Here is a 6,662-nt window from a genome sequence, read left to right on the forward strand (position 1 = left end):
ATGCACAATAGTGTGTACCAATTGTGGTTGTCAAAGAAGAGAGCAATTTCTAGAAAAAGACATACGAGTGTAAGCTAAGTAATGATTTCAAAATAATGAAGATGTATCAAGGTTCGAGGTAGAAATTTAAGGTTTGCATAAATGGAAAAGTGATGGAGTGAATACAATGTGTTTGACATGTCGTAATGGAAATATAATTATCAACCTGCAAATAAAGGATGCGACGAAATTGAGAAGTATCAGAATGAATGCTGGCAGTAGATGTAGTAAAATTATTTTCGAGTTTGTGTAGAATTACGGAGTATGTAAGAAATTGTCTAGTGAAGCGTAAATTTGAGTTGTTAGGCATGAGACAAATGTAGACCTTGATATGTGAATTAAATTCAAGTTGGATTTTGTTGGAAATGTGACTCTTGAAATGAAGTACTAAACTGAAAAGAAGTTTGTGTGTCCTAAGTAGTTTGGATCACCAAGCAGATGTGGGGATAGAATTATTAAAGTTATAATTGGAATAACATGCTGATAAGAACACTACGGTTTGACGTAGTTGTACGACTTAAGAAAAATCGAGGATTTGTGGACAATGGAGAAATTTAGGAGTTTTCGGCTGTAGTGATTGTTTTGTGCTCAGTGTGCTGGTGTCGTACTTAGTGTTTCAGTTTGGTACCAAATGGATGATTCGTACCAAGTGGACGTATATAAGGTTATGTAACATAGTTTTGGGCGTTTGTAATTCGTTGATAAGAGCAAAGCTATAGGAAAATACGGGAAACTCACTGGACCTTGAGAATTTGTTTGATCGCTTGTGCATTAGGATAACCTCAAGTGTAAGTCACAAGGAGTGCTATTACAGTTCGGTTAAGATAGTCTAAGCCACTATCATGGTTGTTGGCTATTTATTGACAAATTGAGGGACTGATCATCCTTAATCTCTTGTTGATAGTAGACAAAATCATGTTGAATGGAACAGACGAACCTTACCGACTATGAATGTGTGTAGAGTTATTAAGCACCATATGAAAACTGATTGTGCTTTCTTTTTCATATTTCTTTAATGTAGGAGTTGCTTTAGGGATTAAAAGTCTTGTGGCAAAACCTGCAGCTAGTATACTAGAAGTTATTGGCAAAACGGCTCAAAGTATTAGAAACCGTAGCAAACCCAATCAATTAAGATCTTACCGCTTTAGGGTACGGCTTCCCAGGCCACTTTGTAATGAACTTCCTTTGAGATCTTATTGATGATGGCTTAAAGTTCAAAGATGAAAAGTTAGCGGCTTGCAAAGGCCTTAAAGAAGCCGACAAGTTTGTTGTCTTAACAGAAAGATATATAATGATTCTTTTCAGTCCAAGTTTGATAAACTTGGGCAAGCCTGAATTTTGCGGCATCTCTGCTGATTTGGAGTGGATAATTGAATGGGAGATTGGATTGGAGAGTATAATACACGCTGATTGTGATCAAGGTGTTGTTCACATTGTTAGTAGTAGACCAGATTCCTCGTTTATGCATAATCAGCATTCTCCAAAAAGAGGCGGTAGCAGCCGAACCAAAGCGGTGCATTGGAACCATTATCCAACTCATCTTCCCATTCCTCAAACAGACTTAGAACTGGTTGCGGGGAAAAACCGGAGATAATTAGCGATAACTATCTCAACAATGTAGAATAATATTTCCCCCACCTGTGCAGATAAATGGCCAAACAGAAAATACAATTTGCCAGAGCAAAAATAATTGGCAGAAAATTAAATATGAGACACGCAATTTTTAACGTGAAAAACTTCCCTCAAATTGAGAGAATAAAAACCACGGGACCTAATCCAGTAAAACTTCTACTATAATAATTAATGGGTACACCAGAGCCTTCCTAATAACAATAGGGAACATCAATCAACAATAACAACCTTATAATAACCTTCCACTAAAGTGGGTATGCCAAAGTAACTCTCAGAGAAAATAAAACTATTTAAACTGTTACCACCACCAGAACCAAACCCTTATTTTTCTTCTCTGACAGCTGTTTTCTTTCGTTCTTTTAATTCTTAGTATTTCTAAATCTCTTTTATTTCCTTCACGTGGGCCTAGCCCAATAACACTTTTTTTTTTCTTTCTTTTTTTTTCAATAATAATAATACTAATACTAATAAAACAAGTGGGTTCCACTTGGGGAGTGAACCCACCCAACAAATCTCCCCCTCACGACTCAAGTGGGAAGGTACTGCTCAACCATGTCAGCTTTCTTTCTACAGCATATCATCTTCGACACAGGTGTGAGCCCCTTAATTTTTGAATCCTAAATTATACAATTTTAGGGTATTTTGTGGGGAATTTCTTAGACTTTTAGCCCAGTTTTGGTATTTAGTGAGTTAAATGCCAAAAATATATTTTTGGAAATTGGATTAAAATTATTTGTCGGAGAATAATTTATTTACGTTACAAAGAATTTAATACCAGACAGTTTTGTTAAAAATATCACTCGTTGATGAAAATTATCTGTCAATTGAGTTGCGACGAGAGTAGATATTTTTATAAAAATGATTTGGGATATTGGTTGGTTTGATTTTAATTATAATATATATATATATATATATATTATTAATATAAAGTAACATATGTATATATATGTTAGAATGGAGGAAAAGAAATGAAAAAAACATAAACAGAGGAAGAAAAAACACGTTTCCCTCCATGCTCGCGAACCCTTCTTCTTTCTTCTTTCTTCCTTCTCCCTTCTTTTCTTTTCGTTGCTTTCTTTTGCTTCAAGAAAAGGAACCCAAGGCTTGGTGGGTGAGAAGACAAGGATTTCTCAGCTTTATTCTTCCTCTTTGATTCGAAAACGAAGAAAAACGGTGTTAGGGGTTTTCAAACCGTCAAACACAAACCCCTGCTTTTCTTCTAGATCTAAGCTTCGTTTCACGAAGAGATAGAAGGGAAAATTGTTCATCTCTATGCTACGGTGCTAGTGAACTAACTTTGGAAGCGACGTCGCGAGCAGAGATTTTATCGGAATTACTCGCGGTACGGTAATCGCTCGTTAAAGCTAACGTTAAGGTAAGGGCTCCTTCCAAACTTTTAGTTTGCATTTAGGGACTTACCTGTGGTTGTATGGAAAAGAAATTTGTTAGGGTTGAAGTGTTGATTTGGGGAAAATGAATTTAATGCTTTTATGGGTAAAATTTTAGAGTTGGGTTTTGGTGATACTAATGCGTGTTTTGTGGAAAATGAATTTAACTCATTTATGTGTGGTTTTGAGGAAATGAAATTTGATTTGTTTGAGTGGTGGGTTGTGATAATTTTGTGATTGTCGTGTTTGACGTGTTCATAATTAATATTTATAAATTCTGCATCTGTGTAGCCATCCAACACAGGTTCATCACCTCCATACCATAAACACACTTTGGAAGTGCCTCTGAGGTATCTGAGAATCCACTTCACTGCTTGCCAATGATCTTTACCAGGATTAGAGAGAAATCGACTTACAACACCAACTGCATGAGCAATATCTGGCCTTGTGCATACCATATCATACATCAAACTACCAACTGTGGATGCATAAGGAACATTCTTCATCTCTTCTTTGTCTTTCTCACTTGTAGGACATTTATCAGAATTCAATTTAAAATGAGTAGCAAGTGAAGTACTAACAGGTTTGCAATTGCTTATGTTAAACCTCTCTAACACCTTCTCAATATAATTGTGTTGAGACAACCACAATTTATTATTCTTCCTGTTACGAGTAATTCGCATAGCCAGAATTTGCTTTGCAAGAACTAAGTCTTTCATTGCAAAAGACTTGTTTAAATCTTTCTTTAAAGATTGAATCTTCTTAGTGTCATGACCAACAATATGTCATCCACATATAATAAGAGAATAATATAATCACCATCAGAGAATTTCTTGATAAACACACAATGGTCAGAAGTAGTTTTACCATACCCATGTTTCTCCATGAAAGAATCAAATTTCTTGTACCATTGTCAAGGTACTTGTTTGAGCCCATACAAACTTTTCTTCAATTTACACACAATTTGCTCTTTACCTTTGACTTCGAAACCCTCTGGTTGCTCTATATAGATCTCTTCCTCCAAATCACCATGAAGGAATGCAGTTTTCACATCAAGTTGTTCAACTTCTAGGTTCAAACTAGCTGCTAACCCAAGCACAACTCGGATAGAGGACATCTTCACCACAGGTGAAAAAATTTCATCAAAGTCAATACCTTTTCTCTGATTAAAACCTTTCACAACCAATTTTGCTTTGTATCTTGGTTGAGAACTATTCTCTTCTTCCTTTATCTTGTATACCTATTTGTTCTTGAGTGTTTTTCTACCATTAGGCAACTTTACCAAGTCAAATGTGTGATTCTCATGCAAGGAATTCATCTCTTCTTGTATGGCCTTTAACCAATTTTCTTTATCAACATTTGTAATAGCTTCTTGATAATACTCTGGCTCTCCACTATCAGTGATCATCACATACTCATGTGGAGGATATCTTTGAGAAGGTTGACGTTCTCTAGTAGATCTTCTCAACTCAAACTCGATTAGTGGCTCAACTGGAACCTGCTCATCATGGTGAAGCACATGATCATCAATTACATTCTCATCATCTACCTGTATATCTCCCCCATCAACAAAAGTTTATGCAGGGGGTTTAGGCGCAATATTTTCAATGTAACTTATGGAATTTGGTTTCTGCTTTTCAGCTTTATCAAAATCTTCAATAGTCTGGTCTTCAAGAAATATCACATCTCGGCTTCTGATGATTTTCTTGTCAACTGGATCCCACAATCTATAACCAAATTCTTCATCACTATAACCGACGAATATACACTGTTTGGATTTACTATCAAGCTTGGACCTCTCATCTCTGGGAACATGAACAAAACATCTGCAACCAAAAACTCTCAAATGACGTCAAGAAATATCACATCTCGATTTCTGATGATTTTCTTGTCAACTGGATCCCACAATCTATAACCAAATTCTTCATCACTATAACCGACGAATATACACTGTTTGGATTTACTATCAAGCTTGGACCTCTCATCTCTGGGAACGTGAACAAAACACCTGCAACCAAAAAGTCTCTAATGACGGTAAGAGACATATTTCCCTGTCCACACTCTATTTGGAACATCACCATCAAGTGGAATAGAAGGAGAAAGATTGATCAAATACACTGCAGTTTTCATTGCTTGACCCCAAAAGGATTTCGATAATTTTGCATGAGAGTGCATACATCTGATTCTGTCATTAATCGTACGATTCATTCTCTCTGCAACACCATTATGCTAAGGTGTCTTTGGAACTGTTTTCTCAAACCTGATTCCATGTTCTCTACAATACTCTTCAAATGGACCTCTATATTCGCCACCATTATCTGATCGAACACATTTCAATTTCCTTCCTTTTCCTCTTTCAACACTTGCATGAAAATGCTTGAAGACTCCAAATACCTGGTCTTTAGATTTCAAAGGAAATGCCCACACTTTTATAGAGTGGTCGTCAATAAAAGTAATAAAATATGATGCACCACTAAGAGATTTACTATCCATCATACAAACATCAGTATGAACTAAATCAAGAATATTTTGCCTCCTATGAGGATCAGTATTATGAAAAGAAACTCTATGTTGTTTTCCAACAAAACAATGAGTGCAAGTTTTTAGAGACATACCTTTCACAAGAAGAAATTTTTTCTTCGCAAGTATGTTGAGTCCTTTTTCACTCAAGTGACCGATGCGCATATGCCATAAATCAGAAGATATATCTTCAATTGCATTCACTTCTTCTTTGCATAACTTCGTAGGCATCCTATAGAGAGAAGTGGAACTTTGCTCCTTTGCAACCACTAGGGACCCTTTGGTGATTTTACATATACCACTACCACCAAAGTAAGTGTGATAACTCTCAATATCCAAGGCTTTCACCGAAATTAAATTGAGACGAATATTAGGTACATGTCTAACATTCTTCAATTGAAGCTTGCAACCAATCCCAGTTTCAACCCAAACATCTCCCATACCGATAATTTTACATACTCCTTCATCTCCCATTTTTACCATGCCAAAATCACCAGCACTGTAAGATGAGAAGAAATCACGCCTAGGAGTAACATGATATGAGGCACCCGAATCAATAATCCAAGTTGAATCCTGACATGCAAGGTTTATCGAATGATCATCACAAACAATGTAGACATTATTAACAGATGCAACTGATGTTGTATCTTTATCATTTTTCTTCTCTTTGTCTTCATCTCTTTCCCTTGATTGATCTCTCTTAAGGAATCTGCAATTTCTTTTTATGTGACCCACTTTGCCACAATGATAGCATATCACTTCTTTTCTAGTCCTCGACTTGCTTCTTGACTTGCTACGACTTTCAAAGTTATCGCGTCTATGGAAGTTTCTAGATTAACTTCTCCCCCGTGACTCTGTAACTAGTGCTTCTGACTTTGAGGAAGACCCAATCAAACCACGTTCCTTTCTTCGAGCTTCTTCATTCAACATGCTCTCTTTAACTGTTGACATTTTCAACTTTCCACTTGGAGCTGAATTGGTCAACGTCACAACAAGGACTTCCCAATTATCAGGCAAGGAACTCAACAATAACAACGCTTGCAACTCATCATCTAATTTAATTTCTGCAGTTGTCAACTGATT

Source organism: Cicer arietinum, chromosome 6 (assembly GCF_000331145.2).
Source record: "Cicer arietinum cultivar CDC Frontier isolate Library 1 chromosome 6, Cicar.CDCFrontier_v2.0, whole genome shotgun sequence".
Lineage (NCBI taxonomy): Eukaryota > Viridiplantae > Streptophyta > Magnoliopsida > Fabales > Fabaceae > Cicer > Cicer arietinum.